This window comes from Marmota monax, unplaced genomic scaffold (genome assembly GCF_021218885.2).
Source record: "Marmota monax isolate L192 unplaced genomic scaffold, Marmota_monax_Labrador192_F-V1.1 WCK01_AAM20220418_F8-fsc00012, whole genome shotgun sequence".
In the NCBI taxonomy this organism is placed as follows: domain Eukaryota; kingdom Metazoa; phylum Chordata; class Mammalia; order Rodentia; family Sciuridae; genus Marmota; species Marmota monax.
This window is the reverse complement of record NW_026695227.1, coordinates 18,724,845-18,748,397: the sequence shown is the minus strand read 5'-3', so window position 1 is coordinate 18,748,397 and position 23,553 is coordinate 18,724,845. Positions and strand designations below refer to the sequence as shown.

The 23,553-nt window shown below is 38.5% G+C and overlaps 1 protein-coding gene, 1 non-coding gene and 1 pseudogene across 7 annotated transcripts in view; 1 reads left to right on the top strand and 2 right to left on the bottom strand.

Moving 5' to 3' along the window:
• Positions 1-23,553, bottom strand: part of Bicd1 (BICD cargo adaptor 1) — a 229,598-nt gene that overhangs the window by 162,440 nt on the left and 43,605 nt on the right. The gene's annotated exons all lie outside the window — the stretch shown is intronic.
• On the top strand, positions 1,261-6,078 carry LOC124087107 (large ribosomal subunit protein uL24-like; annotated as a pseudogene).
• Positions 15,231-15,432, bottom strand: LOC124087499 (small nucleolar RNA SNORA73 family). Its single transcript, XR_006850088.1, has one exon. It is a non-coding gene; the product is annotated as a small nucleolar RNA SNORA73 family (small nucleolar RNA).

Here is a 23,553-nt window from a genome sequence, read left to right as displayed (position 1 = left end):
AATATGCAATTGTCACAGAATTAAAAAAAAAAAACCAGTAATATTATCACTATGAAAATTACATTGTTTATTCCCATAGTTTTTAGCAAAGTTAGCACCTTGGAAATCAAGAAAGTAGAAATTTAGATTCCTTTAATATTCAACCTATCACATCATTATATTTTAAACACTGGACAGCATAAATAGGAAGACAAACAACTTACCTCAAAATGTGTTTTATCTTATATTTTAAGAAGGGATCAATATTTTTCTGTCAGGTTCAACTTTAGCTAATATGGAATCATAACTGTACCAATAATACAAAGTGTCTACTTTGTAATGGCCACCTCATCTGGAAATTGATCTGATCATTTATTTAAAATTTAAGTACATATTCTTGGAACTGCTTCAGGTAGGAATGGCATCCGGACTCTGGTGTAAACAGGCTTTTCCACAGAAGCTCTTGGTCAACTGAGGAGAGGCCTGCTATTTCTGCAGAGCCACGGGCTGTTACTTCACACAAAAACGCGTAGCAGGGTCCCTTCACTACGAGGAACAAGTCCTTTTAATGGATATTCTGATAGATTTATTTACATTTCAGTGGTCTTTAAAAAACTATAAAATACATCATGCTTTTTTCAGATAATATTTTAGATTCCAAAATGTGTCCTACTTCATATGGAAAAAAAGAGGCTGCCCTCTGTCAAAAGTTGAGAGCTTTTTGAACTAAGGAACAAACAGCTTCTTTTCCCTGAAATGAAGTGTGAATGCCCTCAATGAAAACGTAGTGCACAAGCCTCTCTCAACATAGCTGACCCCCTAGAAATGATTCCTGGCCTGTGGGGGCCAGGACAGCCTACAGCAGTAACAAAACAACTCCCGACATCGGCATGGGGGAGAGCTGACATTTTTCTCTCCTCAGTCAGCTGCCAGGTTTCTATACATATCTAGAGTCTGTTCAAAACCAACAAGTATAACCTGCCTGAGTTTTTAATATTGCTAAGTCATGAGATCCCTACTGCTGTGGTCCATCCACCAGGTAAGACATCCTGGAGTAGAGACTCCAACTGGAACCAAAGCAAAGGTAATTGAATTCTAACCCAATCAAATTCCAAATTTAGTTCTATAAATCAGGGACTAATTTGCTGACCCAACAAACAGGTCAGTCCCCATAACTCTGATTCTGCCTGCCTGTCCTGTCCTTGAAACTGTAGCTTATGTCCCATCAAGAACTGTGGCCTCCTATTTTGTGTGTTCATCACTGAAGTGGCAGCAGCCAGAATGAAGTTCAATCCCTTTGTGACTTCTGACCGAAGCAAGAACCATAAAAGACATTTCCACACACCTTCTCACATGCACAGGAAGATTATGTCTTCCTCTCTTTCCAAAGAGCTGAGAACAGAAGTACAATGGGCAACCGTGCCCATCTGAAAGGAGAGGGAAGTTCAGGTTGTACAAAGACACTATGAAGGTCAGCAGACTGGCAAAGTAGCTCAGGTTTACAGGAAGAGGGGTGTCTTGTGCTTTGAATAGGGTGCAGCAGGAAAAGGCTAATGAGGCTAATGGCACAACTGTCCCTGTGTGCACTCACCCCAGCAAGCAGGTTAGCACCAGACCAACACTGGACAAAGGCCTCAAGAAGATCCTGGAATGGAAAGCCAAGTCTAGCCAAGTAGGAAAGGCAAAGGGCAGAGATAAGGAAGAAGCAACTAGAAGATGCAGTAATACGTTAATCTCATATATAATTTTCATTTTAAAAAAAAACTGATAAAATGATATCTTTAGAAAGGGAAGAGTACTCAGGCCTATTTAGTTGCAACTGGCTGGCGTCAAGCACTGAAGTCAGATGGGGAGCACTTTTGACCAGGGTGTTTTATTTTAAATGCTCAAGCCCTGATCTCTTCATACTGTGCCCTTTCCTTGTATGGTGAGGATGATTTCTTGCTACTATGAACCAGAATTATTCTGGGTTCTGAGAGTTATACTGAATCTTAAGAAGAGAGTCCCATCCTCAAGCATTCTACTATCTAATTAAAGATATGACTAAATCTCATGAAATTACAGCTAGCCCAAGAAAAGTATCATTTAAGGAATGCAACTCTGTTTTGTTGATTCATACTTCCAGAAATAACTTCTGTTCTTTTCCCTCATCAGATTAAAAAAATAAAAGCAACAAAGCCCATCAACCACACAATCATACTAGCACAGGATCATAGAATGCAATTGGAATTTTCACTTAATATGCATTCTAAACACATGTGTAGCACTATTTTTAACAGATGGAAATAATTTCTTTAAGCTGATCTTTATGCTGTTTCCAAATTTTTCAACATTGTGAAGTTTTTGCAATCAATACTATTTTACATAGTAATACATAGTAATCTCTTTTCTATAATCATATATATGTTTTCTTTATCCTTGCTTCCTTTTCTTAAAAGTTAACTCCTCTCTCTCTCATCCTCACCCTTCAGAAAACCAGGGTTTAAAACAAGTATCTTTGAAATCTTTTCCTTTCCCTATAGAATGGGAAACCTATATACATGTTATTGTTCATCTCACAAAATTTGGATTATACTATACATACCATATATGGGCAACTTATTTCACTAAAAAAGTAAATAAAAACTTAAAAAATGAAAATTATATCATATTATATAAGCAAATGACATGGAATTATTATTTATTTTTGAGACAGAGTTTCACTGTGCTGCTGGCGATTAACTCCTGGATTCAAGCGATGCTCCCATGTCAGCCTCCCAGATAGCTGGGGCCATCAGCAAGTGCACCAAGCCCAGTTTTATGGCATGGATTTTATCCATTCATTCCTCTTCAGGTTTTTCTCATTATACAAAATGATCTTTGTATTCATAGACTTGAATCTTGGTAATTTTATTTCTTTAGGCTAGGTTCTAAAATTTGGGATTGATGACCTAACAATTACATGTAATTTTAGTTTTAAAATATTTGGCCAAATAGCTTTTCCAAAAGAAGTCACATTCCTTCCAGTAAATGAATGTACTCTATTCTTAATTTTTTAGTACTGGGAATAATCACTTTTTCTGCTAACCTGAACCAGAAAATGGTATATTAATGTTACTTTAATATACATTTTTCTGACAAAAACTAAGGTTGTATATTTTTTCATGTTTGTTGGCCATTTAGATTTTCTCTTCTGTAAAGCCTAGTGCCATCTTTCGTCTTTTGTAAGATTTATTTCAGGAATGCTAAAAGGGTCTGTTTTCAGGAAATCTATATGAATACTTTGTTATATAAACAAAGGAAGAAAAGCAAATGAATTCCCACAATACATTTGGTAAAATTCAGCAGCTAGGCAAAAGAGGGAAAGCTTTACTAAAACTATTTAAATATGATAAAAACTGTTTACCAAAAGCAAACATCATACTAAATGATAATGCACCAAAATAATTTCCATTAAAATCAGAAAGGGCTAGTAGGGATATAGCTCAGTTGGTAGAGTGCTTCCCTCCCTCCTATGCACAAGGACATGGGTTCATCCCCAGCACGACAAAAAAATAAAAATACCAAAAAAAAAAAAAAAATCAGAAACAAGACTGACAATATCTCCATCATTATTGAAAAAATATTAAATGTTTTGGAAGTTCTAAGAGTAAATAAAACAATCAGTAACAATATGATAAAAGAAATTATAAATATCTCCAAATTGTACATTATTTAGAAAATCCAAAACATGATATTTTAAAAACTGTAATTCTAACAGACTTTGTAAAGTGATGTAATGCCAGATAAAAGTTAGCAGATAACATACAACTGCCCAGTGACCTAGTAATGACACTTAGGTATTTACACACACAACAAAATGAAATCATGTCTACAAAAAGACTTATATAAGAATGTTCTGCAGCATCTTTGCTCCTAATAAACACAAACAAAAAATGACCAGAACATTCATCAACAGGAAAATGCATAAAGCATGATACACTGGCACACTGGAGTACTCTCAACAATAAAAAGGAACAAAGTATTGAGATGAGCCCAATAACAGAATGAACTCAGAAAACTCATGTTGCTGAAAGAAGCCAAAAAGCACACACTGTGTGATTTGGGTTACATGAAATTCTAGAATAAACAATACTATCTGTGCAAACTCATATTTATGAAATGTCCAGAATAGGCAAATTCACTGGAATAAAAAGAAAATCCATGGTTGCCTGGGTTTAAGGTGAGGATGAGAACAGGAATAAACTCTCACTGGGCATTAGAGATCTTAGGAAAATGAGATATTCTCAATTTGATGTATAGTTTTGGTTGCAACACTGAACAAAATAAATAAAAATTATTTAACTCCTTAAGTATTATACACTTCTTAAGTATTAAAAGTGGGTTTTTTTAAGATACATACGATAGACTTTAATAAAGTTTTTTTTTTTAAAGTTAAAGAAAAAACTGAAGGAACTACCCACCTTATTTGCTGCAATAACCTAAGGATGTCAAAGTTTGGTATGAGTTAAAAACACAGGAAAAAAGGAAGGAAAGGGAAAATAAAGAAAATTATTGAATGTCATCTCTAACTCTTTTTAAGATATCTTTTATTCAATCATTCATTCATTCACTAGACCTGCTAGAATGCTGGGGATAAAACAATAAGCAAGGCAAACATGATCAACCTCTTCTTACATTCATAAGAAGAAACAAATCCCAAAAATCAACTAAAAATGTTTGCACATATTAAATGCTATAAAAGTTCAAGTAAAATAATAACTTTTCTTTATAATAATAATAACCAGGTAAAAGGGAAATTTCCATTTTTCCATTACAAAAAAAATCCTATAAAACATGAGGAGAGGAACACATCCTAGGTGAAGAACACTATAACACTCTTATTTTTAAAAACCAAAGAAGAAGATTTGAATAAATGTAAATACATTCCATGATGGTGAATCAGAAGATTTCATTCCATTTATATTCCCAGTGAGGTTTTGGAGCTAAATGATTTCATTTGTTAAAAAATAAAAATCTAGAAATAACCCAGAAAGCTATTTTAAAAACAATAAGAAGGCTTTACTATTTTAAAATTTCCATTAAAAGCCAGGCAGAGTGGTGCATTCTTGCAATCGCAGTGACTCAGGAGGCCAAGGCTAAACCAGTTCAAGGCCAGACTCAGCAACTTAGTGAGATCCTATCTTAAAATTAAAAAAAAAAAACAAAAAACAAAAAAAACTTACAGGTCTTGGGATGTAGCTTAGTGGTAAAGTGCCCCTGGGTACAACCCCCAGTACCAAAATAATAATAATAATAATAATAATAATAATAATAATAATAATAATAATAAAATTTCTGTTAAAGACAGTGCTTTCAAACATTACAACCCTGGCCTGCAAATAGATCAGTGGAGCAAAACAGAAAATCTGGGAAAAGATTGAATATAAACAGAGCTAGTGATTCATTTCATAGGGCAAGATAGTTAATAATGTTGACACAACTGGTCATCCCACTAGAAGAGAATAATCATTCTACTTTAATTGGAAAAAAACTTTAACTGGAAAATGGAATTTAAAACTTTAGAAAAAAGTTAGGAATATTTATATAATTGAGGGATTTGGTACACATTTTTGTATACAACAGAAAATGAACTTGTGTAGGCACCTTTGTGTAGGCATCTTACATTCTTATAAGAAAAAAAGGTATATAAATAGAGAAAATAAGAAAAAACGGTACAGAAGGAAAAACTATTTTCAAAATAGACAAAGTAAAAATATTCACAAGTAGACAAAGAACTCCTATGAATTCATGGGGAAAACAATGAACTATCCAAAAGAAAAAATGTGATGATGCATTTTTATTTCTGCCATAAACAACGTTAAAATATGTTGACGATCATTATGTGGAAGGTGTTTTAGAATTCTGTGGGAAGAGGCAGACTAGTTTTTGTTTTGTTCTGTTTTTTGTTTTCATCTGAAAATAATTTCTGGAAATCTAAATAAGAGCCTATTTGTGGGAAAAAAAAAAAAACAATTCCTAGAGATTCCATATTCCTTTAGAAGTTAACACTAGGTAAGCATGACTCTAAAAGTTCTTTTTTCTCTTTTTTTAGAAAAGGTTTCCCAGAAGCTAAGGTAAACTGCAGTTCTCACGGACAGTGGAGAGGCAAGTGCCTTCCACACAGGCAGGGAGTATGGAGACAGCCAGTCGGGTAAGCAGGAAGGAGCTTCCCCAAGTGGAAGTGAGTACCCAGCAGGTACCCAACTGAGGGTGGTCACCAGCTCTCTACCTAAGCAGAGAAGGACCCTGGCCAGCCAGCTGGGAGCTGGGGCAGGGGTGAATTAGGCATTTTGTACTATGGGTATTAGTTATGCTGTTGCCTGATAAGCTGGTGATGTTGGCTTAACAAGTCAACAAGGCCTACTCAAAGATGAGACGGGAAAAAAAAAAAAAGATGAGAAGGAGAACGGAGGATGGCTTGGCCTACCTAGGGCCTGATATGGGGTGGGGATCAATACTGAGAATGTAAGTACCTTAAGAGAAAAGACCGGGGCTGGGGCTCAGCAGTAGCACACTTGCCTGGCATGTGTGAGGCACTGGGTTCGATTCTCAGCACTGTGTATAAATAAATAAAATAAAAGATTTACCAATAACTAAAAGAATGTTTTAAAAAAATTTTTAAAAAAGAGAGAAAAGACTTTGCCTCATTTAGCAGTGGATCCCCAACACTGGAACTGTGTGTGGCCCATGGTAAGCACATAGGAAATGAGGGCATGTGCGGTCTACCCGTCAGACCCTCCTGAGAATAACAGCAGTCATTCATAATATTCCCTGGAGGATGGAACCCATCAGACTTTTCTACACAGGAACAAGATAAAAGAGGTCTGAGTCCTGGGAGTTCTTCACACCTTTAAAAGACCTAAAGTGTGGCAAGGACCAATGGCACGTAGGGAGTGGAAGAGAAAGTAACTTCAGCAGGCTCTCCCGTAAGCCCCCAAGACAAAGCTCTGGACTCTGTTCTCTTATCGCCTTTGGTCTCAGAGGGTGATTTCCTCACCACTGAAGTGTCACGATCAGAGATTCAAGTGTGAATTTAGAAGTAAGGAGGCAGAATAGCTTGCTTATGAGTACATTTCCTTGCAAGACTCCAAGGTTTTTGAGAGAAGGAACCTCTTCTTTCATTCCCTATAAACAGTACCTAGAATAAAACCAAACCAGCTACCCCTTTCCCAAAACACCTAGCTGCTTGTTAACTCCAGTACCACATCACTAGCACTTACCCCCTCCTCTTTAGGTAATGGATCATTCTAGACTTCCACATATATAGGTAGATAAAAGCCAGCTGGCCATCTGTGCGTTGGTGCCCAGTCCTGGGTAGAAGCAAATATAAAAAGAAGAGAGAGAAAAAAAAAACACACACACACAGGAGAAAGGAAGGAAAATTCTGTCTTGCTGTCTAGTGCTAAAGCTATTTCAGGACTATAATTTTAAAAATATAAATAACAAATCACAAAAAGGGAAAGCACTCGTATTGCTATCTCAGTCATAGCAGGACCACAGCAGAAGCCTTACCATGCGCTCCAGATGGTGTGAATAAAAAGGGACCCGACTGAGGAACCACAGAAGGAGCAAGAATTGAAGGCTGCACATGCAAATCTTAAGGTACAACGGAAAGGAAAGCAACAAAATCTTGCTCAGCTGCCCAGCCCTGTATGTCACACTCCCTAGGGTCCTAGTTGATAATGTGAATACATTTTAAAAGCAGCAGTAAAAGGCTATTTCCAGTTCCCAGCATGTCCCCAACATGGAGCAGCTGTGGCTGCCTCTCTCTGGAACACTGCAGGCCACGCTGGCAGAGGGAGGCAGAATGACACATCAAACAGGTGCGTCTAAAGCTCCCACCTGAAAGAGACATATGTTGAGGCTGTTCACGCTCCACAGGGCCAAATAAGTTCAGCAGCCATGCCCGACTCCGACAGGGCTGCCACATACAGCTCTCCAAGGCAGAGGTCTTTGCCTTCTTGTCAATCTTAAAGGGAGATTTTTCATCATTTCATTATTTTAAGAATGAATCTGGGTAATTATATTTTTGATCTTATATTGGAAGGACAGGTCATTTAAACTCTGGATCTCAGTCTATCTGAAGTACTATGTAATTGGTCTGGATCAGGGTTTCCAACCCCAGAAGCATCACCACTTTGGTGTGGGGGCTCCCTGGGGCTCTGTAGGATGCTTAGCAGCATCCCTGGTCTCTACCCCTAGATGCCAGCAGCAGTTGTGACAACCACATGTCTCCAGACATTAACAAACATCTCCCTGGTTGAGAATCACTGAGCCAGATGATCTCTAGTGTCACTTGAAATCCTAAAATTCAGTGATCCACTAATCTCTGTTCAAACTGATAATACCCTTTGGGAAATTTTGCTCACACAATATTATGCCAGCCCAAGTAAGCAGTAACTCTAAAGTTCATTAGGGTGACATTTTGTAAATAGGACTTCACCTGCTATAAATATAGATCCATCAGCCTTCTAATATGCTACCTACAATCCTACAGCCTTTAAAGACTAAAGCACAATGTGAAGAAATGAGAAAACAGTACTCCTGTAGAAGGTGGGAGCCAGGTCCCTTTCTATCAGTAATGTTTCAGCTATGTCCCAAGAGGACCTTCTCCATAAGTGGTTTAGACATCTTTTATTTATTGAACTTATATCCTGCCCTATTCCAAGAAGCCCTGGAGGCAGCTCACAAAGAGGCATATAAAATAAAGTGGAGGCGAAATGGTAAAAATAGGTGGAAATAGATAAGGAAGAGAGAAAATAAATATTCCAACCCCTGAAAGTCAATACCATTTCTGTGATGAGCAGAAAACTTAGCTCAGGATTTTTCAGGACCTCTAAGGAAAAGCTGAAAATAAAATACACTTCTCTGTATACTTCACATTGTCAGAGAAGGGAAATTATTCTCTAGTGAAATAAGATTTTTCTTAGGACTGAACTCAGAAAGATGCTTGATGGGGAGACCTGTGTGTGGAACACAGATCAAAAGGACCCATATTCTATGGTTGCACAGTGAGAGGCCATTCTTGTATGAACCTTCAATATACTATAAAGGAATAGTTCAACAAATTTGGTGAAGGTATTTCTTTAGGACAGTAAAGCAACATGAGTGGCTTTTACAATGGAAGTTGTCCAGTGACCTTGGTGATCTCAGGATGACACGTCATTTGCAGGGACAGGGATGTAGCTCAGTGGTGAAGCATGTGCTTAGCACACACAAGGCCCTGGGTTTGGTCCCCAGTCCCCCACACATACCACACACACACCACACATACACACAAATATTATTTGTCAGTAGAAATGGTTTTCTCTGTGGTTAACAAAGAAAACTTTTCTTCAGAGAGAACCTTCTAGAGAAGTCAAGTATATAAAACAGATCAAGGCAAAGTTGGACCTTTCCTTCCTTTTATTGTCTTCCCTCCCCAAAGGCCTCAAAGGCTTCTGTGGCAGAGTTCAGAAGCCATTAACCTAGAAAATAAACTTTGAAATACTTAGGATAGACTCAATAATACAATAAATATTCATTGTGCCAAGCATCAGAGTAAATATTATTTTATAGATTATTTTTCTTGAAAATAATTTTTTTCAGTTGAACATTTTATGAGAAAATCAACAGTTCCAGGTAAATCCCCATGAAAGCCTGGAAGGGAAAATAAATCATTAAGCCCAAATTCACTATGGAAATTAAAGTTCTGACTAGGAATCATATCCAGGGGCAAGGCTGTTCTATCTCCTCAGAGCAGATGGACACAAGTCAGAGTTTTTCTCAGAAATCTATTTTGGATCCATACAGGACTTAACTAAAAGTTTGGTTCATGTCCATAGTTTCTACATTGTTGAACATCTCAGGCAGTTTGGGTCTGAAGATTTTTCAGCACAAATATTGCCAGCGATGGACCACTGTTATGACTTGCTGGTTCCTATCAGTTTAATGTCAGGAAACTGTTCTCACCTCAGTCTCAAAGACCCCAACAAACCTCCCATTCTCTTCCCTCAAAGACCAAGACAGAAGCACCCCTGAGCAGCCAGCTTTCACTCTTGCCCTGGACCCTCATGGGGCTTTGCTCCTCAGTCCTGAACTGAGACCCTTCAAGTGAAAGTTCATTTACCACATCTCACCCTGGGAGCAGACAAGGAACAGGAAACCGCACCAGAAAAAAAGGGACCTCTGAACCCCTGGCTCTTCTACCACCTATTCCATCGAATTGTGCTTTTACAAAAATGGGAAGTAATACTCCATATATGTATGCTATGTCAAAAAACATTCTACCGGGCTAGGGATATAGCTCAGTTGGTACAGTGCTTGCCTCGCATGCACAAGGTCCTGGGTTCAATTCCTAGCACAAAAAAAAAAAAAAAAAAATTTTTTAAATCTACTGTTAGGCATAACTAAGAAGAACATTTTTTTTTTTAAATTGTACTTTTATAAGAGGGACTTAGAGACCATTTTTGTTGAAGTACAGACTCTGTACTTGGGCCTGCAGGTGTCCAATGGGTCATTAAAAGCAGGCTCAAGCGTGGCATCTCTGTCTTCACTTTTACCTATTTCCTTTATTACTTTAAACTTTGGATCAGATTCCTGCTCAACTCTGCATGTGGGCATGTTAACCATTTAAGGAGTGTTCATCCAGAGCTGGTCATCCTCCCCCTTCGAGGCTGAAGACACCAAAAGAAGAATAGCTAAGGCAGATTTTCAGCAGACTGTCCACTGTCAGCTCTGACATCCTGTTCCAGACCCCTGGGGTGGAGCACAGAAGTCTTCAGTCATTGCCCACCTTCCAGGAATGGTGAGGCTTGCAGGCAGATCAACCCATGATGAAGCTGCCTCCCCTGAGAGTAATCATCCCCTTCCAGGATCACAGATCTGATGGGAAATTTCCTGTAAAGCAATGAAAATTACCCCCTGAGCAGTGGCTACTTCCTTGACCCCTGTAGACTGTGTGTGACCAGAACTGACATAATGATCAGCCAGACCACAGTCTGACCAAAACTGCTTAATTATGCAGACCTTTGCCCCAGCCCCAATTCTTCTTCTCTTCCAAGCTAAAGCTCATGTCAGCATCCCCTCAAAAGACAGGGCTGAGACACTAGATCTCACTCATGTCTCCAACTGGCTATGCTGATTCAAGTTCCTTTCCTGCTTTTCACTATTACACTTTTTGTTTTTTGGAGTGAGTGGCTAGACCTGATTTGTTGGGACCCTCAGAGCTGGGCCTCTGGCCTAGGACTCTGATAACACTTTCTCAGACTATTCCATGATAGAAACACATATGGGAAGCTCTCCTGAGGAACAGTAAGAAGTGAAGAAAGTGTTTTATAAGTAACTACAACTTGGAAAAGCTATGGTCATGCATTAGCGGGTAGATCTAAACACCATGATCTTCTTGTGTAATCAGCAGCATGAATAAACCATAGAATGCAATCTGATAAAACTGGCTTAATTAAAATAGAACTAAGTAATAGAGGGCTGTCTGGTGTTTCTTATCTACATGTTGGAGAATGGCTACCAAAATTAATTTTTGTCTTATCAAAGTTAATACTGTGTCTTTCTTCTTTGTGATGTGTTAAAAAAAAAAATCAGCCTTCAAATAATAGCAACTAGCACTTACGGAGGATATGTTAGAAACCAGGCATTGTTTAAGGATGATATTCATGCTGTCTCCTTTTAACTTTTATGTTACCTTTTAAGGGCATTATTTCTCCCTTTTCAAAGAGGAGGAAACCAAATCACAAGGATATTCCCAAGGAAATAAAGTAACTTCCCCAGGTCGAAAAGCTTTGAGAGGTAGAGCTGGGGTTTGTCACAGGGAAGCCTGGCTCCAGAGTCTATGTTTTAACCAATAGAAAACAGTGCCTCTGGGTTTCCTTAACTCATAGGAACTGGCAGTAGATAAATCCCTGTCAAGTAAGAATAACTTTAAGCATAAAATTGCTACATGCCCATTGAAAGAGAAATAATGTTAAAGATCAAACAAAACACAAATATATGTGAATAACTACAGCAAAACCAAATCCTATAATCCATTCTCCAGTACATCATAAATACTCCAATGCTTTTGCTATATCAGAATATTAATAATCATTTTACCTCCCTCCAATGACAGAGAGATGCAGCTTTCCACACATTCATGGATTAGGGACTGGCTGAAATATCTGATTATTTTGTTACTGGGACAACCTCAACTTGACTGTGGAAAACAGAACATTTAGAGTTGATGATATGCAATCCACAGCTTCCTTTTGAATTGATGTAAAAAAAATTATCATTTTCTTATTATAAAAGTAATACATGCTATGGTGAAAACATTTTTAATATAATCAAGGGTCTGTGATAAGCAATACAAGCAGTTTGGTTGACATCTTTTCCATTTTATTTCTATGCTGAGTGTAGTTACCAATTGGTCATTTAAAGATTATCAAGCAATATGATATGAATTTATTTCTATTTCTTATTTGATATTCCCAAAAGTCTATAAGGCAGGTACTGTTGTCATTATTATTCTCAGTTTTGGTAACTGAGGCTTTAGTAGGGTTTAGAACTTGCCCCCAGTCAGGATGCAAACTAGGACCCAGGATTGCTGATCCTATAATCTCAGTAAGGCAGACATCCTTTCTTCAGTCTGTCTCAGGCTCTGTGCTTGGTAGAGATAACAACTGTTGCTAGTTTTATTTTCTCCAGGTTTCTCTCTTTTCTCTTTTAAATACAGCTTCCCTAGCTTATTTGACCTCAAGGTTTCTTAGCCTCAGCACTATAGGAGGTAATTCTTTGTAGAGACCATCCGATGAAACCTCTGTTTAACAGCATCCCTGGCCTCCACCCACTAGAGGTCAGTAGTGCTTCCCTGTAGTGACAATCTAAAATGTCTCTACACATTGCCAAATGTCTTGGGGGAGGGAGGGACAAAATAGCAATTTAATAAAAATCTCTTAACAGTGTTTGAAACCTCATAGTCATATTAACATAGTCCATTCATTGAGATGGGCCTTCATAATTCACAGAAACACCTCAACTAAGATCATCTACAACTTTCCATTTATGTAGAGCCCCTTCAGGGTTTCTGACCAGGTCCACATGTATGTATTTCTCTATAGTTTTGAGGTATCTTACAATGCTTTTTATTGTGCTGTTTTTTTTTTTTTTGAACAGATGAGTCCTCACATATCTTCCCACCAGTCAAGTTGTAAATTAGTTTAAGGCAGGACTGAGGCGGTCTTATCATTAATCCAAATCTTTCTGACAAATTAATTTTTTAAAAAATATATTTTAGTTGTCAATGGACCATTTTTTATTTATTCATTTATATATGGTGCTGAGACTCGAACCCAGTGTCTCACATGTGCTAAGCAAGCTCTACCACTGAGCTATGGCCCCAGCCCCCAACAAATGAACTTTTTACAGAACATCCACTCAAATACATTCATATAAATCCAAACTTAAGTAAATGCTAGAGTCTCTTTTCAACATCTCTTCCAGTTGTTCTAGCGTTTCCTCTCATAATATTGCATTTAATCCTCATGAACCTAATTATCTTTGTTGCAATTCCTCTGAGCTCTAATATAAACTTCAGAGTCTCAAGGAATACTCTGTCCAACTTATGGTCCCTTCTAGATCTTTCCCAAGAGACTTCCCTTTGCTGCAGCAAAGGCAGGACCACATCAGCTAATTTCACCCCTAGAGCCCCAGACGTGCCATTTCACCCCACTGTCAGAACGCACAGTTGTTACAGAGCTCAATTAAAACAATTTTGACGGAGAACACAAATGCGACAATTGGCTCCTGTGACCTTCTAAAATCCATTTTAGAAGGTCTTGAATTTTCTCCCAATAGTCAGATTGTTTCCTAGAGTGTTAATGGATTCACTTTTGTCCTTTGAGATCCTTGAAGAACAATCTGTCTTTCTCTTTAACTATCAATGTGCTACTGAAAGGATTTCTGACCCTCACCACTAAGGAAAAGAAACAGAGGGCCAGGTCATATTTGGCTTTCTCTAATTATACTAATTGCCTTCGCAACAAACACAATGAAGTTCCATTTAACAGCTGAGAATTCTCCCAGTCCATTCACTTTCCTCTATTTGATGAGAATTTCTCAGTCTAAAACATTGACTAGATTGATGTTGATAAAAAAGAGAAAGAGACAAAGACAGATGTCGTGGTGGTAAACTTTCTTTAGTCTCAACTTTTGTACTATATATTCTGATCAATACCATTGGTAAACAAGATGAATTTCAGGATAATTAACAGAGGCTGCTACAACAGGCAAATCTGAAACTCTCAATGATTTAACATGTTTATTTCTCTCCGATAAACGTGAAAGTACCTCCTCCATTTCATAACTGTGCCATCTTGAATATACCACCTCCAAGTTCATTTCCACGGGAAGGAAAAAGAACAAAGCAAATGCACTGTTTCCTCTGCCTGGAAACAGCACTGGTGAAACTGTTCCCGGACCTCGAGTGAATCTTAGTCTCATGACTCTAACTCTGAAGAAGGGACGTAGGATTTATAAAGGGACACATGAGTATTTGATGATACTAATTTTTTAAAGTAAAAATATACAGAAAAAAAAGAAAAATATCATTTTGTCAACAACAGCTCTCTGTATAATTCTGTGATTATAGGTGACTTGATATTATTCTCTATATACTTTCTTATTGTTAAATTCTCTATAAGAAGTATTAATTTATAATAAAAATATTATTACATAAAGAATCTATATCATTCAGTTTCATACAGGATTATCTTCCCACCTCAGCTCCTGGTACATAATAAATCTTCAGTTACTGCAAGAAAGAATTAAAAGAGCCAGGAAGAATTAAACAACGTAATTTGTTACACCAAATCTACTATAATGAAAATCAATCTCAATTTCTGGTTGCTTAGGTATAGTGCTAATAAAAAGCAGATAAAAATATCGCAACAATTCTCAAGACCCAAGACCCTTGCTACATAATTATACATTTGCAAGAAACATTCATGAAATTTCAGACTGCTCTTTCCAAATAAATACATTAAATTTAGAATTTAAAGCTATGAAGTTTCAAATTTTTTCCTAATTTTTTTGAAGATCGGATTCTTGGGCTGGGGTGTAACTCAGTGGTAGAACACTTGCATAGCATGCACAAGGTCCTAGATTCAATCTCCAGCCCCACACACAAAAAAAAAAGAAAGAAGGAAAGAAAGTTGGATTCTTAAAGAGCTTAGTCTAATTAAAAACCTTAATATTCTAGACCATGTTTTCTGCTTGGTTTATCTTCTCGGTCATTGTCCACAGGATTCTGAGAAGTTTTAGGAATATGCAGATGTACACACAAAGCCCAGCTTCATCTCCAATGCTGTGAAAGGGCCTGGACATCATGGAGCAAAGCCTGTGTTCCCCTGTGCCACGTGGACAGGGGCCAGAGAGAGTGACTTCCTGGGGTATCCATGTTGAATCAGATTTTATTTTTTAATTAAAGCGTCTCCATTTCCAAACAAGAAGTCAAAAAGCGAAGAAGGGTTAGAGTTACAATAGCTAACACATATTGATCCCTTACTGCTGGCAGCTGATAATGCCAAGGTCGCGGGTTCGTTCCCAGTACGGGCCACCAAATGCCGCAGTCTGGCTGGGCACAATCAGGAGCCACTTGTCAAAAGAAACTAACTTTATTTTTAGAACCACACACGCCAAACAAAACAGCCTCTCAGGAAAAACCCTCAGAGCCTCAACTGCCACCACCGGCTTTCCACAAGCCTCTCTCTCCCACCCAAGCTTCTCTCCACCTCCCACAATCCTCCTGCTCTTGAGGCCGATTGGCTGGGTCACGTGGGCGGAGCCAAAAAAGTCCCCCAATGAGCAGCTCCGTGGTCTGAAAGGGCAGGGAAACAGCCCAATGAGCATCACCGCAGAGGAGCCAATCAGCTAGATGTTGCTGCGGCAGCTGTGAGCCAATCATCAGCCGGCAGCTGGAAGTTTGCTGGGGCCCCTTCGGCTGTGGCTCTCAACACCTTACCACTTGCCAAGCACTTTGCTAAACATATCATATTCTATCTCTCATCTATTCCTCAAAGTCAGATTCTGAAGAAAGACAATGTCCACTTTACAGATATGGAAATTAGTTCACATAGAGGATTTGACATCAAATATCATGAGTGGATCCCGTGCTCATAACTACTACCCCATGTCACTTATACATGTCAAATCATTTGGGGTACTGGAAAAACAACACCCTTCCCAAGACTGACAATGGGATATAAAGGAGGCAGAATAGTAGATTGGTGCTCAACATCTATTCCAGCTTCTTCCTAATGATCTCCTTTTTTCCAGCATGAGCCAAATGTTTTTTAAACTTCTCTGCACCCAGACTTCTTGGCACCCAGGTTTCTGAGTGTGGTTTAGAGTCCACCAAGCAGACACAAAGCGGGAGTGAGAAACATGGCAGATTCTGCCATTGAGCATGGTCACAGAGGTACCTTCTTTCTCTAAAACAGTGCTGCCAGGGGTTATGATGTGTGTTCCCTCAGTTCATGGGTGTTGATGGGTACAGTAAGGACCAAGCGCTGACTGATGCACATCATAGCAGACCTGGCGTGGTTCTGGAACCAGCAATAGTATTCGCAGTGTCCTGATTATGGACACTATCCACAGACCACACACGTGGCTTTTTGCTACAGTAGTGGTAGTACAGTTCTAAACCTGGTAGCTTTAGACACCTGAGCAAAAATTCATGAAAAGATACAAGATCATTTTTAAAAAATACTTATCCAGGGGCTGGGGTAGTGGCTCAGTGGTAGAGCACTCGCCTGGTATGTGCGAGGCACTGGGTTCGATCCTCAGCACCACATAAAAATAAATAAATAAAATAAAGGTATAAAAAAAATACTTATCCAGAGCCTTTTACTGACCAGGCACTATACAGTACAAGGAGATGGGATTACAGTGACAAAATATACTTGTTCCTGCACTTTAGGAGCTTACGACTTAGTTGAGGGAGCAGAAATTAACAAAGTAATTATAGAAATCCAATCTCTGATTATCTTTACACTCTGATTACTCTTAAAGTTCCACATGCTTTCATTTCACCCTGGGCAGTAGATACCATCAGGAATTTCTAGAATTCATAACTTATTGAACATTTAGTCCAGCTGATCAATTTTAACCTTCAAATGAAGGCAAGTTACAGTCAGGAATTCATATATCAAAGAAACCAGTAATGATGACAATGCAAAACGTCCAGGAAGACTCCTCTGGCCATGGCTACCATTCAACAATTACGGTAAGCAAAACTATTCCCTCCTAAAGATGAAGGGGGGAAAGGCAATCATGACATCAGTGCTGAGGAAAATAATTAGTCATATTGACACACCGCTAATGGAGCGCAGGTCTCTGGCTGAATCGTATTGATGGCACTAATGTTCTTTCTAGGGTGAGCTCCCTTCATTTGTTCTCACAGTACACCATCTCTCAGCTTGGAGGGGTTACTACTCAGCATTATGATGGGTAATGACTGGCAAAGGGTGTTTGCAGGCTCAGAGTTTTTACCCACTGGGGGGCTCAGAAGGTCATGTTAAAGACTGGATTTAGGGGAGTCTGAAGACATCATGACATCTAAATCTTTTTTTTATCTGATTATGGGCAGTAATAGATATTATTGTGTCATTACAGCTTCCAAACAGATGATATGGGTATTGTTTATAGAGCCAAACAGTTAACCTCATCTGTAAAAATGCTTTTAAAAATGTTAGACAGTTATAAAGTTATACTGTAGTCTTAGCTGCAAATAAAAGCAAACTCAGAACCTAAATACAACTGAAATTTTACTTACTTTCATTTGTTTTAACTTTCTTTTATTCTGTAAATATTTTTTTATTTATATATGACAGCGGAATGCATTACACTTCTCATTACACATAAGAGCACAATTTTTCATATACAAAAAGAAAAACATGTAGATGAATATATGTGTGGATAAGATATCTGAAATTAAATACTACATAAATATGTTTCAACATTAACAGGAATCTCTAACTACCACAGTACTTTGTACATAATAAACCCTAAATTGTTGCATGAACAAATGACTCTGAAACACAAAATCAATGTCAAATGGCACCACTACTTCAAGATGATTCGGAATTCCATACCAAATTACAAAAGTTAAAAGTAATTTGAGTAAGCTTATGGTACCCAAACTTCATATGGAAACATTCTCTTTCTTCCTGATTTTCCATATTTTTTTTAATGAGGCACTTCTATTTTCAAGATAAACACTGCCTTTCCAAGAATGATTACTTTCATTTTAACAATATTTATTAAAATACTTCTAAAGTATACAACAAATTATCATAGTTATCTAAGATTTTTAAAAATAAGACATTTCATAACAATACAGGGAATTATAAAATCTTATCCAAAGGGCAGAGGAAGGCACACCAGGAGAGAGCCTCCTCACTGTGCGCTCCTCTCTGAGGGATTAGGCAAGGCTGCCTGGTAAAGGGGGGCTTGGTTCCAAAAGGGGATAATACCCAGAGTGAGCTAAGCCAGGATCTGGGACAGAGTAGCTGCTATGTGTTGAATATGAGTATGGGCCAGACTACAGCACATGCTAAGTATGTGATAAATGCACGTTTTCTAAACTCATAACCAATGGACATTATTGTGGGTGAGCAATCTGAGGCCCAGGGAACAAAATACTTGCAGAGAGGGACACAACTAGGAATGGGAGAGTCTGGATTCGAACCTCTGGCTGTCAGGTCCAACCCATCCTAAACAAGGAGACTGTGTCCAAAGCAGGCGGATTTTTTTTTTCTTCTGTAGGAGAAACTCAACTATGGATGGAAAATAAATGTTCTCTTTCCTCTCCGGAAAGCACCAGAGAAACAGGCAGGATCCAAGCCAGAGACCCTGTCAAGGGGTGGGTTAAGTGGAGATTTTCACTTGGAGACACAAATGCCCAGTAATGCTGGAGGCACAGCAAATGCTGCAGCATGACAACTACAGATTCCCACATGCTGGTGAACCGATTCTCCCTGCAAACTCCTCGCCAAAGACAGGCTTTGTGGTTGGTGCTGCACTGACAGATGAGGGACAACTCTGACTGGAGCTACACGGGATTAGGAGGACACGGTTATTGTACCTGATGCTACACAGATACCTTTAAGGGCTCCCAGGAGGTGCAGCATGTCTGTTTAACAGCTCCATACCACTATGCTCTCTAGAACTTTCCTCTTTTCCAGTCATATTTTGGTGTCATTTTGCCTAAACAGCAAATTGTGTCCCCCCTACGGTCCTACCAGGCTTCTCAAAAAAATGCACATCATTGCCTACACACCCTAGTAGCTGGACTATAATATGCCAGGAACTGGCACAAACTTGTGTGAGTCACACAAACTTGTGTGACAGAATGTGAACAACCTACAAATGGGTGCTGTTCTTCCATTCATTCACTCAACAAGCCTTTTTTTTTGGCGGGGGTGGGTATCAGGGATTGAACTCAGGGGTACTTAACCACTGAGCCACATCCCCAACCCTTTTTATTTTTTGTTTTGAGACAGGGTCTTACTAAGTTGCTTAGGGCCTGGCTAAGTTACTGAGGCTGACTTTGAACTTGTGATCCTCCTGCCTCAGCCTCCCGAGCTGCTGGGCAGGTGAGTACCACTGCGCCCAGCTGATACATATTTTTTTAAGCATTCTCAAGAGTGGCAAGTGTTCTACAATACCTTAGGAAATCAAAGATACCTCTGACTGGCTCATATGCCAGAAAGAATGAAGAGGTGGGAACAGGATGGGACACCACACGGTGTAACTGAGGTTCCAACACTTCACAGGGTGAAAGTGCAGAAAAGAAAGCAGGATTCATGATAGTAGCAGAAGGCTGACCCCAAATAAAGTGCATTCAAGAGAGGGACCAACTCTGCCACCTTTAGAGTTCAGAGAAAAAGAACAGCTAATTTTTTTTTTTTCTCACCATATGCCAGGAGTATCCTTTCTATGTATGAATTCTTACAAAAACCTTAGGATGTTGCACAATAGGTTTTTATTTCCCCCATTCATTTCTGGAAACTGAGTCATGGGATAAGTTAAGTAATTTGTCCAAGGTCACATTCTAGTAGGGAATAAGGAAGCTGGGATCTAAAAGCAGTCAAACTAATTCCAAAACCCACAGTTTAACCACTTCAACTCTTAGCCTACAGGAAGGTGCTCAATAATTAATAGTAAAATTAAAATTAAATACACCATGTGATATCTGACTTATTGAATTAAAGACCCCAGCCTCCTCTGAGGCTCTCAGGGTCCTAGTGACCCCAGATCGTAAGATGCTGGTCCACTGTTAATATAGCTGAGCAGGTATAGCTGCAACTTACAAACCCATTGTCTTCCAAACATTCGCTAATAGTATTGCATTCTGAAAATACTTTCCCAAATACTAAATGGGAAAAGTACCCTATCACAAAAACATATTTTAACCTATAATGCTGGTAAATTGTTATACATTTGCAATACCTTGGAAATGAGCTGCGGTGCTAAGAGTTTTAAAGAAATGGTAGCAAGGAGATGTGGGGTCAGGAGGCCCCTGGTACCACCCCATAGGGAACTTGTTACTTCCAGAAGGAGCAGAAGGGGGAGGGGGTCCCTTGATGAAACACTTTTTTAATATTTAGACAGAGGCTGGGGCTCTTGCCCCAGGTCTCTAAAATGTGTAGGAATGGGTCTGAAAATCTGTGAATTCAAACTACCCAAAAATAATGATAACAATATGCCTGTAGATGCTCCTACCACTTTTTTGTCCCTTCAAGAGAAGGTCAGGGTCCTGCATTAACATTTGCATCTTTATGTGAAGGATCCTACAAAAAGGCTATGCAAAAAAGTGAAACCCAAATCGATGTAGAGAGGCAAGGATCAGGTACCTATCTCTGAAAATAAGACCCTGGATTCAATTATAAGGTAAGAATGTTTCTAAGAATTTCATGTCCTGAATCAATTCCTAATACTTTCAAAATTTGTGCCAATTTTGTCTGCTGTGTTTAAACCTATAAATCTATCAGACCTTTGATTTAGAAAAATAAGTAAGAGTAACTAACATAGATTCCAATAATTATATTCTAGAGAACAGTTCAAATTGTTTTTTATTTACTAACTCAGTTAGTTATGTCTGTGTCCTGCAGTGTGTGTGTGTGACACAGAAACCTTATTCTGCATACACAGAAATATATATTCACATTGACGATAGCTGATTTATACTAATCCAGGGATAATCAATCTCAGCACTATTTACGTATTAAGCCAGGTAATTCTTTGTTTTGGGGAGGACCGTCCTGGGCTTTGTAGCACATTCAGCTGCACCTCTGACCTCTACACACTAGATGCCAATAACAACCCTCAACTGTGACAACAAAACTGTCTCCTAACATTGCCAAATGTCTTCCCTACAGTGTAAGTGTGTGTGTGTGTGTGTGTGTGTGTTTATACACATTCTATTATATATTTCAAGAGAGTAGGAAGGAAAATTATGTATACATTTGTGTAGGCAGACAGATAAATAATGTAAGACTATGAATTTGGTATGTATTATTAACATACATAGTTTACAAATGGGAAAACTGAGGCACAGAGATGTTAAGTAATTTGTCCAAGTTCACACAGCTTAGCAAATAACAGATCCAGAACTTAAATTCATACATTTTTAAGAAGTCATTCTTTTAAACACTGAACCATGCTACATAATGTAAACTACTTAGGAAATAAATAATTTAAAAGTCTAAACTAGAATCTACTCATCTCTTTTTGTAATATAACACAGTATAAAAGAGAACAGTATTTGATGTCTGAGGTTCTGGGTCCTACCCCCACCTCCTTGTTGGTTGTGTTGCTTGGGCAAATTACTTACAATTATTTTCGATTTTATTAACACAAACATAGCAATTAGAGCATAAGATAATTGTAAGGATTAAATGATTCACTAATTGTGAAAAATGAGCTGCAAGTCAGAGAATTTGCTTGTCTACAAAATATTTCTTGGGTTGGGAATGCAGCTTAGTGGTAGAGTGCAGACCTCGCATACAGGAGGCCACAGGTTTGATCCTCCAAACAAAACACACACAAAAAAACATTTCTTCGTGTGTAAGATTTAAGATTGTTGTTTCTATAATAGCCAGTAGCATATACTCTGTATGAAACAGTACCATCCTTTTTGAGAAATTGTATAAGCATTAAAATTTAAGGATTTCCTGAGTTTTTATTTTTTTAAATATTTTTAGCAGTAGATAGACATAATAACTTTATTTATTTTTATGTGGTGCCAAGGATCGAACTCAGTGCCTCCCACATGCTAGGCAAGCACTGTACCACTGAGCTCCCCCCCCACAGTCCTGAGCTTTTATTTTTTATTCTCTATTCTTAATGCTCAAATACTGTCAAGTGGGTACTAATCTTAAGATAAAGAGATATGACCATACACACCTAGTATACAGCACCTCATATACAACAAAAAACAGTAATAGCCAGGCATGTTGGTACATGCCTTTATTCCCAGGTACCCTGGAGACTGAGGCAGAAGGATCACAAGTTTGAGGCCGACCTTGGTGACCAAGCAAGATCCTGTCTCAAAGTAAATAAAAGGGCTGAGAAAACCAGGCGCGGTGGCACATTCCTGTAATCCCAGGAGCTTGGGAGGTTGAGACAGGAGGATCAAGAGTTCAAAGCCAGCTTCCGCAACTCAGTGAGACCCTGTCTCTAAATTAAATATAAAAAAAGGTTGAAGATATGGCTTAGTGATTAAGTGTCCCTGGGTTCAATCACCAGTACCAAAAGAAAAAAGGGCTGAGAAAGTACCTCAGTAGTAGAGCACTTGCCTAGCATGTGCAAGGCCCTAGGTTCAATCCCCAGGATTACAAAAAGCAAAACAAAACAAAGTACTGCATATCACAAAACACTAAAGAAAATGTATTTCTCACATACACCTATATATGTGTGTGTATATATACATATTTGTGTGTATATTTTAAATATGTACATGTTTATGTGTTTGTACATACATAATATATATGTATAATATGTATGCGTGTATAAAAACAACACAATTTTCCATGACCAGAATTTGCTTGACCACAAGCAATTTTCAAATAATTTATGAAGAATAAGAAAAGCTGCTTCTGGGACTGTGTCACAAGCAGTTTTCCTGGTTGATCTAAATGAGTGCTCTGCAAGCACACATCCCCTGCTTGTGTTGGGTAACACCCTGTAAGTTTAGGGAGGTCATCATGATATGATTAAAAATGTAAACCTGACAGGTGGTTAATGGCTCTCTAGAAAACAGTTTCGGAGTCCAGAACCCACACACCAAAAATCTGAAAATTTAGGGAAAATGATCTCGGGGTTCAGTCTGAATAGCTCCCAGAATGCTGTTCACAATACTCAGCAATGACCTCCCAGAGTGCCCCATCTCAAGCCAACAGGGTCTGTGACACAGCCCTTCAATTACAGTAAGCATGTCCTTAGATCTCAGCAATGTGATAGTTGGGAACCTGAGCCCCAGCTAAGGCTACCTTGGCTGCATCTCTTTATTAATTCATCCCA